General features: G+C 43.0%; 1 long non-coding RNA gene across 1 annotated transcript in view; it reads left to right on the forward strand.

The window, feature by feature from the left end:
• The first annotated feature begins 5,117 nt into the window (after nucleotides 1-5,117).
• The window catches only part of LOC121037539 (uncharacterized), a 38,280-nt gene continuing 25,130 nt past the window's right edge, over nucleotides 5,118-18,267 (forward strand). Inside the window, exon 1 of the long non-coding RNA XR_005793813.1 lies at nucleotides 5,118-5,271. This is a non-coding gene — a long non-coding RNA (uncharacterized LOC121037539). The remainder of the gene's footprint in view (nucleotides 5,272-18,267) is intronic.

An 18,267-nucleotide genomic window follows, 5' to 3' on the forward strand; every position in this document is an offset into this window, starting at 1 on the left:
GCAATGTACGCCACTTCTATGAGGAGGCAGCGATCCAAAGCAAACCAACAATTTCAAATGACAAGTTCTGGGGTCACTGAGGGAGCGAGTATACTTTACACCCTGGATCCTGCCTCACCGTCACCTGCTCCTCTGTTAACAGCACAACGCAGTATCTACTGGGCATTAATAGACCTCTAGTCATTAAGGAAAGTGTAAATATTAATAATCAGGGAAACTGGGTGAGGAGTATATGAGAACTCTACTAGCTTCACAGTTTTTCAATAAATCCAAAACTTTTAAAATAAAGATTTTTAAATACAAATTAAATTTAAAAAGTACTTAAGGGGTTAAGCTCTTCTATAAGGAAAACATACAGAAAATACCTCATCCCTGGGATTCTGGTGTTACATTTGGCAACCCCCCCACCCCCACCCTGCACGCGCGTGCACACATACACACACACACACACACACACACACACACACACACACACACTCCTCTGAGCAAAAGTACTTGAAAAGGAAGTGGTTAGTGTTTCAGACTCATTAATATCACAGCCTACTTGGTCACCCACTTATGGTGTGACTTGAGACGGGTATACGAAGTCTAAGCAAATTTTGCCTCAACGTAAATGAGGACAATGAAATCTATCGCCTTCTTAAATTTTGCTCTGCTACAGAAACTGAAGCTGGGGAAATTCTAAAAAAGTTCCAAAGTGGAAGTTAAAGTTCCTCCACAATGTGCTAAATAACAACACAGGACCAAACGCTTCATCAGCAACTCTCTCTTGTATGGGGAACAGCCTTTTCTTCAAGGATAATTCCCTTCCTGTAACCGTAGATCACTTCCTCACATGTGCCAAATCAATTCTTTCAGTTTTGTTTGTTTGTTATGAGAAATTAAATACATGGTCCAACAGGAGTCCATAAATCCTAAACAGGGGTGCCTGGGTGGCTCAGTCGGTTAAGCGTCCGACTCCTGGTTTTGGCTCAGGTCATGATCTTGTGGTTTTGTGGGTGTGCACGCCACGTTGGGCTCTGCACTGACAGCGCAAAGCCTGCTTGGGATTCTCTCTCTCTCTCTCTCTCTCTCTCTCTCCCTCTCTCTCTCTCTGTCTCTCTGCCCCTCCCCCCACTTGCACTGTTGCTGTCTGTCTCAAAATAAATAAACTTTAAGAAGATATTTTTTTAAAAAGCAAAAGAAATACAGTGACTGAAAGAGAGGTTCCTTAGAAAGATTCAGAATCCACCTGAGAAAAGAACAGGGAGGAAGTGCCAGGGAGCTTTTCAAATTACCAGTCCAGACCATTTTAGTCTATAGGTGATTCTGGCTCCCTGTTCATCTGTCTTAATAAGCACCATACTGAAGAGGGATGTGAACTAGGAAGGTGACTAGGATAAGGAGGGATCTAGATAATGATTCATGTGAGGAGCTTCCAGACTCTAAAGGTTTCAAGTTCAGAGACTTGACAGGAATATTAAGGGACCTCAAGAATCAGATGAGAATTAAGATCACAAAAAATTAAAGGTACCTTCAAACCCTCTTATCTGCTAAGTCTAGAGGTAGTAGAAAAGTCTGGAGATGAGAGAAACCTCAGAGAAAAAGAGCAGGAAAAGGTATGCAAGCTTTCTTCAAATATCTGGAGGCTGGCACATGGAGGAAAGGAATCTGGTCTTCACTCAGCCACAGACTTGGTCACTTTGGAAAGTCACTTATGACCTCTGTGTCTCCTCTCTCTCATGTGTAAATGCAAGAGATGCCATCAGGAGCATAGAGATATTCCAGGGTAGGCTCATTCCATTTTATTTTATCTTGCTTCTCAAGCTCTTTCAAAACCAGGGAGCCAAGATTCTCCTTGATTTCAGCAAGCAAAGATGTCTTTCAAAAAATAAAATCCTGGAGGGGCGCCTGGGTGGTGCAGTCGGTTAAGCATCCGACTTCAGCCAGGTCACGATCTCGCGGTCCGTGAGTTCGAGCCCCGCGTCGGGCTCTGGGCTGATGGCTCAGAGCCTGGAGCCTGTTTCCGATTCTGTGTCTCCCTCTTTCTCTGCCCCTCGCCCGTTCATGCTCTGTCTCTCTCTGTCCCAAAAATAAATAAACGTTGAAAAAAAAATAAAATTAAAAAAAAAAATAAAATCCTGGGGCACCTGGGTGGCTCAGTCGGTTAAGCGTCTGACTTCGGCTCAGGTCATGGTCTCACGGTTCGAGATTTCCAGCCCCACGTTGAGCTCTGTACTGACAGCTCAGAACCTGGAGCCTACTTCAGATTCTGTGTCTCCCTTTCTCTCTGTCCCTCCCATGCTCCCTCTCTCTCTCTCTCAAACATTAAAAAAAAGTATTAAAAAAATTATAAAATAAAATAAAATACTAATGCTTACCCTTTAGTAGAAGGAAATTTTTTTTTCAATATATGAAACTTATTGTCAAACTGGTTTCCGTACAACACCCAGTGCTCATCCCAAAAGGTGCCCTCATCAATACCCATCACCCACCCTCCCTTCCCTCCCACCCCCCATCAACCACGTAGAAGGAAATTTTAAAAGACCACACAATTCAGCCTTCAAAAGGAATGTCATGCTGAGACATGCTACAACTTGGATGAACCTTGAAAACATTACGTTATATGAAAGAAAACACAAAAGATGACATACTATATGATCCCATTCATACAGAAGTCCTGAGCATGGAAATCTATAGAGACAGAAGATAAAACATAGGGCTGGGCAGGAGGAGGGAGTGGGAGGGTGATAGCTAAAGCATACAGAGTTTCTTTCTCCCTTTTTTAAAATTTCTATTTCATAATCTGTACCTCCTTCACTCATTTCTCAAAATGAGTTTCTTTTTGAGGTGATGAAAATGTTCTAAAATTGACCATGGTGATGCTTGCACAGATCTGTATAGATACTAAAAAAACCACTGAACTGTATACTTTTTGTTTGTTTTGTTTTTAACTGGATACTTTAATTGGGAAAATTGTATGGTATGTGAATTATATCTGAATAAAACTGTTTAAAATTTTTTTTTCAACGTTTATTTATTTTTGGGACAGAGAGAGACAGAGCATGAACGGGCGAGGGGCAGAGAGAGAGGGAGACACAGAATCGGAAACAGGCTCCAGGCTCTGAGCCATCAGCCCAGAGCCCGACGCGGGGCTCGAACTCACGGACCGCGAGATCGTGACCTGGCTGAAGTCGGATGCTTAACCGACTGCGCCACCCAGGCGCCCCTGAATAAAACTGTTTAAGATAAAAAGGAGGAGGAGGAGGGGAAGAGGAGACGGAGAGGGAGGAAGAGGACAAGAAGCAGAAGACCATATGGAAGAGTGCCCTAGATGACTCCAGACCCTATAGTCGTTTGGCAAGAGGTAGTCGGTCTCACTACCACCATGGACTCTTGTACCTCCAGACCTCAGAGAGCCCCAGGGACCCACCCCAGAGGCCCAACTCCTACTTACAGAACCTAAAGTGGGTCTCACCACAGAGTGTGCTGACAGCAAGAGAGTCTGAAGCCCTAACCATCACAGATGTCTGCAGAAGCCACTACAGAGCCCATAAATAGCCCCAGGTTTGGCCACTGGGTTACAGTCCCCATCTTCTAGCCCCTTTGGCCATGCCCAACTGGAATCATACACATAGGACACTGGAAGAAGATTTGCTCTGTCTCCTCTGTCCAAAGGTTCTCTCACTTTGCTGCTTCTTGGACTTAACAGCCCAGGGCCTGTTCTCAGCCACGGCAGGAGGTGGGAGTTTCACTGACCTCATCTCCTACTTCTCCCCAATCATCCACCTATTCCACCACTTGCTCTCTGTTCCTTAAATACACCATATACCCCCATCTATTGTTCCTCTGAATGGTGCACTCTTCCCCCACATGACCCCTCCTTTCAGATCTTTGCTCAAATGTCCCTTTCTCCATAAGGCCTAACCTGGCTACCTCATTTAAAATTATAAACCCAACAGTAGAGGGTAGAGTACCCCCTCTACTGTTTTCCCACTGCTCTTAATCATATCATGTGCTTTCCTTATTAAGCACATTGCCTGCCTTTCCCCAGCATTCCATAAGCTCCATGGGAAAATGACTTATGCCAATTTTGAGTATTGAATATACACCTGACACCTAGAAAGTGCCTAGAAACCATAGGCATGCAACAAATATGAGCTGAATGAATGAATTTCCTCTAGATAACTGCTTCAGCTTTCCTATGTAACTGTGGACTATGACCTCACTATTACCACAACACAGCTTCTTCTCACCTCCAGAGCCCCAGTTGAGAGCCAGAAGGCTAAAAGCTAACTGCTTTCCCATTCCCTTTAAAGAATGAGCTTATATTACCAATCTAATAAAACTGTTACCATTGGCCTTCTCTCCTGCTTCCAAAACACCATCAATTAATTAGAAGGCTGAACCTCAGGGGATATGGGGAGAGCTGGCCCTTCATTCAAGCATCTGCCCACATCCTTCAAGAACAGTGTCTTCTCCTGCTGACTAGATTTTAGTTTTCAAGGGGCGTTTACATCCTGTTTATACATGTTATCTCTACTAAAACATGACAAAGTGGTCTAAGAAAATACAAGTAAACCTATTTGCCAACACGGCAACTCTAGTCTTCTCATTTAGTAATTCCCTGTTAACTTACTGATTTCCTGTGCAAGACTGTAAACTCCCTGACAGCAGAGACTCGGCTGTCCTGGTCACCACCGAGAACACACTTAGGGGCACAATAACCATTACAGTGCATAGTAAGTGCTCCTTAGTCATCTTTATTCTTTTTTTTTTTTTTTTTTTTTTTTAGTCATCTTTATTCTTATCATCACTATGTGGTTGGTCCTGGATATCAGAGGCTAGCATTGACAAGTGTATACACCCACGAATGACAGAAGAACCCAAAACTAATGGAAAATGACTCCTGCCACCTTTCGACGGGTAGATTACCCAGTGGCCTCCACTCTTCCCCATTCCCCAAAGTTCTGCAAAGACACAAGAAAAGTAAAGCCAAAAGAATGTTGTTTCTAGATTCCTATCAAAATTCCAGATGAAAAACAAAAGCCTAGAAAGGGCAAGTGGCCCAAGCCACCTTCAATCACACAGCGCCCACCAGGGACAGCCTGAGCGCCCCCTATTGGTCCGGTGCGGCCCTCAGAGAAGCATTTCCCAGGCGCAGACAACGCGGCTTGTTTCTACTGGACGCCGGTTCACACAACTGCAAGAGCCGGGGAAACGACCCTCAGAAGCAACTAGAGCCAGTGACGGCGGGAGAAACGGAGACTTAGAAGACGGGAGACAGGAGAGGTGCAGATGGGGACTAAAGAGAATCGCGCGACAGGCCGGGAAGGGGGATGTGGGAAAGCCAGGACGCGAGGTTTGCGCCGGGGAAGCGGGAAAGAGCAGAAAGCACGCGGGAAAGAGCAGGAAGCACACAGTCCCGCACCGACGTAGCAGAGCGCGGCAGGGGCGCCGGCTCGGCGCAGCACCAGCCGCCGCTCTGGAGCTTCCTCCACACGGGCTGGGAGGGCCGGTCGCGGGGGCGTGTCCACAGGGCCCGCCCCGCCTGCGGGGCACGGCCCGAGCGGCACCTGCACCCGCGGCCGTTGGGGAGGGGAAGTGAGAACCCCCACCCCACACTGGCCGGGCCGCGGGCCTGCTACCCGCGCGGCCCTCGCTGCTGTGTCCCCAGGAGGTAGGGGGCGTCGCGCCACGTGCGCCCCACTCGCATCGAAACCAGCCCGCCGGCCACCAAAGGGCAGCCCCAGCTGAAGAGAGTGTTGGGGGAAGCGGGGGGAGAGGGGAAGGTTGACCTGCCTCAGTGACCTTGGGCGGGGGTGTATCTCAGCACAGCTGGCCAAGCCATCTCCCCATCCCCTGGGGCTTTCTCCCTGAGCTGCTACCAGGGCAGGAAAGGGGAGGGCGCAGGAAGTGGAAGAAGCACCTTCCCTGGCACCTGGCCCTGGGTGCTTGGCGTTGCCCTTGATTACCCTTCAGTGACTTTTCTGTAATTCCTTGGACCTGGTCTCCCGATGGCACATAAGCATTCATGATTATCTCCTATGGTAAATGCATGATACAGTTACTGCCTTTCATGGCTTTGAGATGGCACCTATGGCTCTGTTAATGTCTGAGCTGAAGAAACAAGCCAAAGGCCTTGAGTGGATGCCCACAGGGAGTCAATGCTCCCCGAGGTTCCAGCAGGCCTGAGTCCAGAGCTAGAGCTCTCCATTCACCCCTGCACTCACTTGCTGCTCTTTGCTCTCCTCCCTTTGCCTGCTTCTATAATTGATCTGAACCCTTGGAGTTCTGTGCCCTTGGAGTCCTCAAAAATGCAGAGTCTAGAAGACAGATCCAGAGAGCGGAGACGAAGGAAAGATAGGACTCAAGTATAGGTGGAAATAAATGAAATGGATTTAGGAATGGAAATAGGGCTGAGGCCTATAATTATAATTTTTTACTGCTGCCATAACAAATTACCACAAACTTAGTGGCTTAAAATAACACAAATTTATTATCTTCCTGCTCTGGATTTCAGCAGTCCAACAGAAGTCCCGCTGGGCTAAAATCAAGGTTATCAGCAGGGCTGGGTTCCTTTCTAGAGGCTCTAGAAGAGATCCATTTCTTTGCCTTTTTCGACTTCCAGAGTCTACCCACATTCCTTGGCTCATGGCTCCCTTCCTCTATCCTCAGAACCAGAAACATAACCTCTCTTTGAGCCAACTTAGACTATCACATCTCTCTCTGACTCTCTGACCTCCTCCCTTTTCCACTTTAAGGACATTGATCCCACCCAGATAATCCAGGAAAATCTCGCTTTTTTAAGAGACACTTAAAATACCTTAATATTTTCTTAATATTAATTAAGAAATTCTTAATACTAATTACTCAGCCTACCACAGGCCTGAAATTCTGAAAGAGGAAATGAGCTCCAAACCTGCTAAGCCTCACAACCTGTTCCCCATGTTCAGGACCTTCTGGCCTCCAGATCAGGTTAGCTGCACCTCCTCCCCTTACCCCCACCTCCCATCATGCACTGTCACAGCCCTGTACTGTTCTTTTGTAGAAATTATATAGCTATTTTTCTGCAACTACTTATGTTAGTTTGTGTCTCCACCATTGAACTATAAGCCCCTCAGAGGCAGAATCCAAGTCTGTCTTTTTCACCATGGAACCTCTAGCACTTGGAGCCAACTCTGGCACAGAGAATATTAATATGCTCAGCAAGTATTTGAATGAGCGAATTACTGAATATGGCCAGGAAAGCCTTAAATTTGAGGCCCAAGGATAGAAGGGAATTTTCAGGCACTGAAAATCACTGAACTTGGGGGAGGGGGAATATAAGATGTCAAAAATAGGCTGTATATAATAATAAAAGCCATCAGAGTAAGGAAAACGGTGAGCTGAAGTTTGGAAATGTTGAGGTTGATGTGCCCATGGGATGTCCTAGGGGCTCTGTCATTGCAGGGGAGATGAGTGCCTAGGACTAGCCAGGATGTCAAATACCCATGGAGCTGAAGGTGCGTGAGTGGATGGGGGAGAGAGGATAAAGAGCAAGAGCCTGGCCTCAAGGGCAGAACTTGGGGTGAGAGCTATGCTCTGGGACCACAGGAGACCAGAGTAACTAGAGGTGGGATAAAAGGCAGGCCAGAATTAGCAAGAGGCCAAGGAAGAGGATTTAAGGAGAAGGTTGTCAACAGTGTGGATCGCTGTGAGGAGTCTGGGAGAATGAGGTCTAATGTAAAGATCTCCAAAGTCCCCTGGTTCCTCATGTGCACAGTGAGGGCATTCCAGCTCAGAAAATGCTAGGTAGGGCTCTATGGTTCTCTCTGGAGAACCTCACCTGAACCCTGTGTACCTGTTCTGAACATTCCTTCACTCTTCGCGAGCCTGGGGACCCAGCTAGTCTATATTTCTCTTTGGACTCATTCCTACTGAGGGTATATTTGTCCATCTGAGGTCATTTCCTCTGACAGCCCTACTATCCAAAGGTATGGTCCTCCTTCCAGGTCCAGATGTTAGGGAGTGAAAGCCCTTTTCTGCTTCCTAGCCAAGAGAATCTGCAGAACTTTGAACTGAAGGAATACTTCTATGGTTCTTATGACTCTTAGAGGGCATCCATCAGTTGTGGGTAAGGTCTCCAGTGCTGGGTCAGTAGTCCAAACTCTGAACACTCCCACTGCTACCCAACACAAGCCTCTGGAATTTGGCTGGGAAGGGGACTTAGAGGCCAACATTCCCTCAAGGCGCTAGTCCCCGATACTGGCAATTCTACCCGGTTTCTCTGTAGAGCAGGTGGGGTTGCGTTGGAGGAAGTGGTATCTGTTTTTACATCTCCATTTGGCAGTTTTTACAGAATGTGGAGGGGAGGGCAGTTGCCCCTCTGGAAGGCCTTGCTCTGTCCCTGTGTGTTGGCTCTCGGGGCAAGCTGTGCAGTCAGCGTCTCCAGCACGGGATGGCTCACAGATGGCTTCTAGCCAGAATGGAGAACCCACACATGACTGCCACCCCACCCTCTTGTTGGCTTGGTAAATAGGAGAGGCCAGAGAGATGAATATATGTTATCTAAAGAACAGAAGGATGAGGAGTGGGGAAGAAATCCCTGACTCTTACATCTTCAAGATGTTATTTCATAATCTCTCAGGCCTAAGGACCAGAGCCTTTTTCTTTGGTTGTCAAGACCCACTTACTAGGACAGAAGGTAGAGATGGAGGAGTATACTGCAGCAGGTGCTTTTTTTTAATGTTTATTTATTCTTTGAGAGAGAGAGAGAGAGAGAGTACAAGCAGGGGAGGGGCAGAGAGAGGGACACACAGAATTCAAGGCAGGCTCTGAGCTGTCAGCACAGAGCCCAAGACAGGGCTCCAACCCACGAACCGTGAGATCATGACCTGAGCCGAAGTCAGACATTTAACCAACTGAGTCACCCAGGCGCCCCTGCAGCAGATACTTTTAATTCCCCTTAATTCTCTTAACTATCCTATGAGGAAGATGCTAATAGTATACCCATTTTATAGAATAGAAGGTTAAATATCTTTGCCCACGACACACAGCTAGTACATTGCAGAGCTGAGTTCTGAACCCAAACAGCCTGACTCCGGAGTCCATGCTTCTACCTACTAGATTATGTGGTAAACGCTTGAAGCAGGCCCTGCTGTGATCTAAGAGCCACACAAGTCACTGGCCTGTGTTGGCATCACCTCCAGTTGCAGGTGGGCAGGGCAAGAGCTCTGTTACTCTGTTACCTGTGAGTTCCCCCTGCTCTGCCAGGAGTACCTTGTGCTCATGAACCCCAAGCATCAGGAAAGGCCCCTCGTTGGAGTTCCCCTGGCATCCCCTACTTCCCTGTCCCCTTCCCTGTCTGTGTCTCATCAGACCTTCAGCCCTTTGGGAGCAGGCCGTGTCTCTGACTCCACTGCATTTCCAGCTCCTAACACAGGCTCCAGCACACAGCAGGTGTTCAACAAGCATTGCTTATTTTTAAATCATCAAGGCCAACCTGCCCATTTTACAGATAAAGACACTGATCACACAGCTAAAGCGACCTGCCCAAGGTCCCACAACCCTCATCTGAGGGGCTCATTCCTTGCTTTGTTCAAGAGTTCTGAGAGACTGTGCACATTCGTACATGTAGGGTGGAGTATGTGAAGACTAAATTACGTAGGCCATCACAGGTGGGGACAGGGAGAAAGAGTTCCAGGGTACCAGGTGCCTGGTTTAGCCTTGCCAACACCCTGGATTTATAAAGAATGCTGTCATTTCTACCTGCTCAAGACAGTTTCAGCCCAGCCCAGTGGACCCAGTAAAGACTGCCTGAGGACATTGGTAGCTTTTTAGGAATAGGTAGCTTTGCAGACAAAACCTAGAAGCCTACCCTCTTCAAGAGAGAGGTCTCCTTCCCTAGTCACCAAAATGGCCACTCCCTATGCCATAGCCCAAGGGCCCCTCACCGGGCCACTTTGAGCAAAGGCTCCTTGAATCTTAAGTTCTTAGAAACAAAATATTCTTGGGAATCTGCTGGGTGGCTAACTCTACTCCAAGTGCTGTCACTTACTCAGCTTTCATGAATCTTTACCTCAAGCCAGTGAGGTAACCATATTAGTATCATCCCACTTTACAGGGGAAGAAACTGAGGTTCCAATAAGGTAATTCACCTGACCCGTGGTCACTTGGTTAATAAGCATCAAAACGAGATTTTTTTTCCCGTCTTTTTTTTTTCAATTTTTTTTTTTAACGTTTATTTATTTTTGAGACAGAGAGAGACAGAGCATGAATGGGGGAGGGGCAGAGAGAGAGGGAGACACAGAATCGGAAACAGGCTCCAGGCTCTGAGCTGTCAGCACAGAGCCCGACTTGGGGCTCGAACTCACAGACCGCGAGATCATGACCTGAGCTGAAGTCGGACGCTTAACCGACTGAGCCACCCAGGTCCCCCAAAACTAGATTTTTAATTCAAATCCACTTGTTACAAAAAAGCTACCTCTTTTGCCATAGGTTACGATCCAAAAGCTATGCCAGCTCTTCTGTGCTGGTTCCATGACCCCCAACCCAAAATAAATCTTAGTGACAAGAAAAAGCAGTGTCATAAAGATTGCTGGTTGTCCACCCATTCCTCCCCTTGTTTCTTAGTAACAGTATCCTAATTTCATTTGGGGCAGCAAGGTTCCATTCCCCCGCCTCTCTTGTAACCAGGAGGAATCCAGTAAGTTGTAAACGGAAGTCATTGTCCAGAGAGGTTCTTTATAGAATGTTTAAGTCTTTCACCCTCTCTTTTTAGTTTTCCCTTTTGCCTTTCTCCTCTTCTTTTAGTTCCTGCCAAGAAAGTGAACGGGCTGATGAGACCCAACAGTCCTCTTAGATTCCGAGGTGACTGTGTGAACAGAAGCCATGTGCTAAGGACAGTGGGGCAGAAAGATGAGCAATCTGGTTCTCTACTGACCGTGGAACACCCAAACAAGCCCCAGGTTTCACCCCCCTGAACTCTTTTACATGAAAGAGAAACACATACATCTCTGTCTTATTTGAGACATGATTATTTACATGTCCTGCCGTACGTAACCAAACCGAATTCTTTACTGATATGTGCATGGAAGTTAGTATTTGTTGAGCACTGACCATAATCCACCAACTTCCTAATGCTCTCGCAATTAATCCTCACAATAACTCTACGTAACAGGTATTATCCCCACTTTGCAGATGAAGAAGCTGAGATTCAGAGATGTTGGGTAATTTTTCCAGAATCATTCAGCAGGTAGCAGAACTGGAGTTCAAACCCAGTTCAGTCAGAGTTCAAATTCCAAGGTCCATAGCACCATGACACAGTGGATGCTTTCAGAGAGTTCATTAAAAATACCTTCTGGGACGCCTGAGTGGCTTGGTCAGTTAAGTGTCTGACTCAGGCTCGGGTCATGGTCTCACGGTTCATGAGTTCAAGCCCCAAGTCGGGCTCTGTGCTGACAGCTCAGAGCCTGGAGCCTGCTTTGGATTCTGTCTCCCTCTTTCTCTGCCCCTCCCCCACTCATTCTCTCTCTCTCTCTCTCTCTCTCTCTCTCTCTCTCTCTCTCTCTCCCTCTGTCTGTCTGTCTCTCTCTCTCTCTCAAAAACAAATAAACATTAAAAAAATATTTTCTAGGGGCGCCTGGGTGGCGCAGTCGGTTAAGCGTCCGACTTCAGCCAGGTCACGATCTCAAGGTCCGTGAGTTTGAGCCCCGCGTCGGGCTCTGGGCTGATGGCTCGGAGCCTGGAGCCTGCTTCCGATTCTGTGTCTCCCTCTCTCTCTGCCCCTCCCCCGTTCATGCTCTGTCTCTCTCTGTCCCAAAAATGAATAAACGTTGAAAAAAAAAATTAAAAAAAAAAATTTTTCTAAAGTACCTCTTGAGGACACATGGTGCTTTCAAGGTGGGGAGGAGTCACCCTTGAACCCTCAGTACTTCAAGCCACGTGCAGATGGTGCCTTCATCTGTGCATGAAAGCATGTCTTGCACATTTTCTACTTCTGCCTTCTGAGGTGCTGAAGCAGAAAGTCTAGGCAGCTGTGATAAAAATTTTAGGACTTGGCCTCATAGACTCTTAGAGTGTAACAGTTGGGAAAGACCCTGAGAGGTCATTATTGGACACGTGTGTCAACTAAGGCCAAGAGAGGCAAAGTGACCTTTCTAATATTATACATTGAATTGGAGGCAATACCAGGACTAGAATTCCAGTCTTAATTCCTAGTCTGGAGGGATTTTGGTTTTTTTGTTTTGTTTTGTTATTGTTTTTTAAAGTTATATCTGACCACTTACATTTTCCACTACCAGTAAAAAAAAAAAACAAAACAAAAAAAAACAAATGTAGAGTCTTTCCTTGATCTGATGCTTTAACTTGGTAGTTCTTTCCCATAAATCTATCATAAACTCCTAAAAGGTTAAACCAATCTTGGATGCCTAGGATAAGCCCCATTTGATCATGATGTATCATCCTTTTTATATGTTGCCAACTTACTAACATTTTGTTAAGGAATTTTGCATCTGCGTTAAAGATGGATATTAGTCTGTAGTTTCTTTTTTTTTTTTTTTGTAGTATGTTTTGTTAGTTTTTGGTGTCAGGGTTAATATGGCCTCATAAAACATGTTTGGGAGTATTCACTTTTTTATTTTCTAATAAAGAAAGATTGGTATTATTTCTTCCTGATAAGTATCTGATGGAATTAACCATTAAAACTATCCAATATCAATTTCCTCAATAGTATAGGGTTATTTAGATTTTATACTTTATCTCTACCAGTATAGGTAAGTTGTGCTTTTCAGGTGATTTGTCCACTTAATCTAAGTTTTAAAATTTTACTGATATGAAGTAATTTACTATATTCCCTATAATCCTTTTAAAGCCTGGAGGATTTGTAATGATAGCCTCTCTTTTATTCCTGATACTTGAAATTTGTGTCTTCTCTTTCTCTTACTCTCTCTGACTCTAGATAGATGTTTGTTAAATTTCATTGGTTTTTCCAAAGAACCAGCTTTTGGTTAATTTTTCTATTGTTTGTTTTTGACTTTGTTGCTTTCTGCTCAACATTATTGTCTTCTTTCTACTTATTTTGGGTTCGCTTTGCTCTTATCTAGCTCCCTAAGGTTGAAAGTTTGGTGATTGATTTTATTCCTCTCATCTTTTCTTTTCTTTTTTTAATTTATTTAATTAATTTATTTATTTTTACAGGAAGAAATTATATTTAGTACAATTTTTTGGAATTCCTATTCCATAAAATTATGCCAGTACATTTTGGGAAAGATGTTTTTTAAGCATGTGACATTCCTAGTGTTTCAATATCCTATCTTTTCTAATATAAAAATTTAGGGGCGCCTGGGTGGCTCAGTCGGTTGAGCGTCCGACTTCAGCTCAGGTCACGATCTCGCGGTCCGTGAGTTTGAGCCCCGCGTCGGGCTCTGGGCTGATGGCTCAGAGCCTGGAGCCTGCTTCCGATTCTGTGTCTCCCTCTCTCTCTGCCCCTCCCCCGTTCATGCTCTGTCTCTCTCTGTCTCAACAATAAATAAAACGTAAAAAAAAAAAAAAAAAAATTTAAAGCTATGAGTTTCCCCTAATTCAATGCTTTAATTGTATCTTCCCAGTTTTGATATCTTGTATTTTCATTATAATTTATTTCAAAATATTTTCTAATGTCCCCTGCGATTTCTTGTTTGAGCTATGGGTTATTTAAAAGTGAGTCAATCTCCAAATATTTGGGTTTTTCACAAATACATGCCTTACTGTTACCGATTTCTAACTTAATTCCATTATGGTCAGAAAACAGACTCTATCTGACTTCAACTTTTCTAATTTATTGAGATTCATTTTATGAATCTGTAATCTATCTTGGTGAACGTACAATATGATTTGAAAAGAATATGTATTCTGCAGTTGTTGGATAGATTGTCAATTAGCTCACGATGACAGTGTTTTTCTGATCTTCTACCTCTTTACTAATTTTTGTCTAGTTTTATCAATTGCTGAGAGATGCATGTTCAAATATCTGAGTGTGGTTGGGAAATTTTCTAATTCTTCCTTTAATTCTGTCCATTTTTCTTTCATGTTTCTGAACTTCCATTATTAGGCACTATTAGGCACATACACATTTAGACTATTATATCTTTCTGATGAATTAAGCTTTTTTATCTCTAGTAAATACTCTGTAAATACTTGTATCTATTTATGGTAATTCTCTTTGCTTAACATTTACTTTATCTAATGCTAATATAGCCATCTTATCATTCATATGCTTACTGTTTACATAGCATAATTTTCCATCCGGTTACTTTCAACCTACCTGCATCTTAATACTTCACTTTTATCTCCAAAGTAAACAGCACATAGTTAAGTTTTTTGTTTTTGTTTTTTTTTTGTTGTCGTTGTTCTTTTTTTGTTTTTTGTTTTTATCGATTCTGGCAATCTATGACTTTCAATTGGAGTATTTAATCTATTTACACTCAATGTAATAATTACTATGGATAGATTTAGGTCTAACATTTTACTATTTATTTGTTATTTGTCCCTTCTGTATTTTAGTTTTCTATACCTCCTTTCTTGACTACCTTCATTAATTGGATATATTTAAGAATTCCATATTTGTTTATTTGCTATTTAGCTCAACCTTTTTTGAGTTAACTTTTTGTTATCATTCTAGGGATTAAAATATACATTCTTAATTTTTTACAGTTTACTTCGAGTTAATATTTTACTGCTTCTCCTAAAATGTGAGAAATTTGCCATCGTTTGGAACCATTTACTGTCCCCTCAACCCCTTACTTTATGCTATAGTTGTTGTATGTATAACGTCTACAAATTCTTGATGCGAACATTCACAAGACAATGTTAATAATTTTTGCATCAAACATTATCTTAATAAATATTACTTTAAAGAAATTAAGAGGGAAAATAGTCTTTTGTATTTACATATATTCTCCATTTCTGATGCTCTTTTGTCCGTCCTGAAGATTGAATTCTAATCTAATGTCAATTCCTTCCATCTTGATGAACTTCTTGTATCTCTTGTAGTGCATGTTGGCTGGCAATAAATGTTCTAAGTTTTTGTTTAATTAAAATATATTTATTTAACTTTCATTCTTTTTTTATTTTTTTAAATTTTTTTTCAATGTTTATGTATTTATTTTGAGACAGAAAGAGACACAGAGCACAAGTAGGGGAGGGGTAGAGAAAGAGGGAGACACAGAATCCAAAGCAGGCTCCAGGCTCTGAGCTGTCAGCACAGAGCCTATTGCAGGGCTCAAACTCGTGAACCGAGTGATCATGATCTGAGACAAAGTCCGAGGCTTAACCAATCGAGCCACCCAGGCGTCCTTACTTAACTTTCATTCTTAAAGAATGTTTTTACTGGATATAGAAACCTAAGTTGACTTTTTTTTCTTACAGAACTTTAATGATATTTTTCTATTGACTCTGGCCTCCATTTTTTTCTGATGGACGGTGGGCATTCAAATTATTACTCTTGTATATAATATACCATTTTTTTTCCTGACTACTTGCAATATTTTCTCTTTATCTTTAGTTTCAACAGTATAAGTTCAGATGTAGTCTTGTTTGTATTTATTCTGCTTGACGTCAACTAAGCTTCCCAAGTCTGTAATCTTATGTATTTCACCAGATTTGAGGAAATTCTGACCATTATTTCTTTAAATATTTTTCTGCACCATGGTCTTTCACCTCTCTTCAGGATGCTCTTAACACATGTGTTAGACCTTTTGGTATTCTCCCCCAGATCCTTGAATCTCTGTTCGTTTTTTTGTTTTGGTTTGGTTTGGTTTGGTTTGGTTTTTTTTTTTTTTTTTTTGGTCTTTTTGTTTCTATTCTTCAAATCAGATCATTTCTATTGATCTATAGTCAAGTTCGCTGACCCTTTCTGCTGTCATCTCCAAAATGCTTTCAAGCCCTATCAGGGAATTTTTCAGTTCTAGAATTTCCATTTGGTTCTTTATCAACATTTCTATTTCTTTGCTGATAGTTCTTATTTTGTTGTTCACTTTGAGTATAGTTCTTATTTTGTTGTTCACTTTGAGTATATACTTTACATCCTTGAGTATAGCTATAATAGCTGTTTTAAAACTCTTATCTGCTAATCCCAACATGTAGTATATCTTTGGGGTAAGTTTTGACTGAATGCCTTTTCTCTTGATATGGATCCCATTTTCCCATTCTTTCATATGCCTCATAATATTGGATTGTACCCTAGTCACTGTAAATAATACTTATAGAGACTATGGATTCTACTTTGTCTCTGAAAAATGTTTTTCTTTTATTTTTTAAAGTTTATTTACTTATTTTGAGAGAGAGAGAAAGAGAGCATGAACGAGTGGGGGAGGGGCAGAGCAAGGGAGAGAGAAAGAATCCCAAGCAGTCTCCACATTCAGTGTGGAGCCCAATGCGGGACTTGATCTCACGACCTTGGGATCACAACCTGAGCAGAAATCAAGAGTGGGTCGCTTTACCAACTGAACCTGAAAAATGTTTTTCTAAAGCAGGCAATTATTTTGATTGGACTCAAACGCCCTTGTGATGGGCAGTGGCAAAATTCTCTGTCCAGTTCTGTTTGCCTTAGCTGGGCTGCTGGGAGTCTGCCCTGCACAAGTACAGTTCAGGAATTAGCAGAGGTTTGGGCAGAGTTTGGACTCTTGCTCTCTCCTTTTTGAGATAACCCTCCTCATTTTCCAGCTGCTGTATCCTTTGATTCTTCAAGATGGCTGGACTGTACATGATCTACCTCACAGGGCAAAACTGGGGCCTGCCCTCTAGCAAAAAGGTCTAAAACTGAGAAACCCAGAGCTGTTTCCTTCTACATGTTGACTCTCCATCCAATGTCTATCTGGTTTTTGTTGCTCTCTCGTGCCTTTAGCTACTTGTTGTTTCTGTTTGTTTTGCCCAGAGCTTATCTGCTACCTGTAAGAAGGTTGGTCCCACAGAAGCTAGTCCTCCATTGTAGCGTCTCGAGCCCAATAAAAAGATAGATCAGTTGGACAGTTGCCTGAGGTACCACTCTGTAAGGAATGCTAAAACCGCACAGGAATAAATCAGAAATATGGTGCCATTTAGCTCAATTTTCCATGGGTTACTTCTTATATAACAGATAAAACACTAGAGTCCTCAAGTGGACATTTAAGAACTAAAAAAGTCCATTGGTCCAGACATGTGTCTCGGTCAATGCATGTATGTATCTAACTCATGTGTTTTAAGTTGCATAATCCTCTATAGCACCTAATATATCAACTGTCCTCTGATGATGGACGGTCACATTAAGCTCTTTTTCTTCAGATTGGGGGCATCTATAGTCATGCTATAGTAAATTTTCTTGAATATATTTCTTTATATACTGGTATTATTCTTTCTGTAGAATACATTACAAAAAGTAGTATTTCTGGATTGAGGAATAGGTGCATTGTTTTTTAATGTTTTTATTTATTTTTGAGACAGAGAGAGACAGAGCATGAGCGGGGAAGGGGCAGAGAGAGAGGGAGACACAGAATCTGAAGCAGGCTCCAGGCTCCGAGCTGTCAGCACAGAGCCCGACGCGGGGCTGGAGCCCACAGACGGTGAAATCGTGACCGGAGCTGAAGTCGGACGCTTAACCGACTGAGCCACCCAGGCACCCCAATAGGTGCATTTTAAATACATATTATTATAATACTTTACAGAGATGCTGTAGAAATTCACATTCCATGCTCATATGGCTAGTCTTACCAATATTTTTTATTTTTGCTAATCTGATGGATCAAAATGCTATACTTTTATTGTGCTAATTTGCATTTTCTTGAATACCAGTGAGGTTAAGAATCTTTTTTTTTTTTTTTTCAACGTTTATTTATTTTTGGGACAGAGAGAGACAGAGCATGAACGGGGGAGGGGCAGAGAGAGAGGGAGACACAGAATCGGAAACAGGCTCCAGGCTCTGAGCCATCAGCCCAGAGCCCGACGCGGGGCTGGAACTCACGGACCGCGAGATCGTGACCTGGCTGAAGTCAGACGCTTAACCGACTGCGCCACCCAGGCGCCCCGAGGTTAAGAATATTTCATATCATTCATGATTTATATCTTTTTTTCTGGAAGTACCTATGGATATGCTTTGTCAAATTTTAATTGGCTTGTCTTTTTTTTTTTTTTTTTTTTTGGTTTGTAGGAGCTAAGGTACATTAACGACATTCATCCTTTATCAAGTATATTTTAAGTATTTAGTCTTTTGACTTTGTTTATAGTTTCTTTTGCTATACAAAAAAAATGTGTTCATTTTTAAGAGATGATGTGACTATTATTTTAGGTGCTGAC

Source organism: Herpailurus yagouaroundi, unplaced genomic scaffold, assembly GCF_014898765.1.
Source record: "Herpailurus yagouaroundi ecotype Mexico unplaced genomic scaffold, PumYag 163, whole genome shotgun sequence".
Lineage (NCBI taxonomy): Eukaryota > Metazoa > Chordata > Mammalia > Carnivora > Felidae > Herpailurus > Herpailurus yagouaroundi.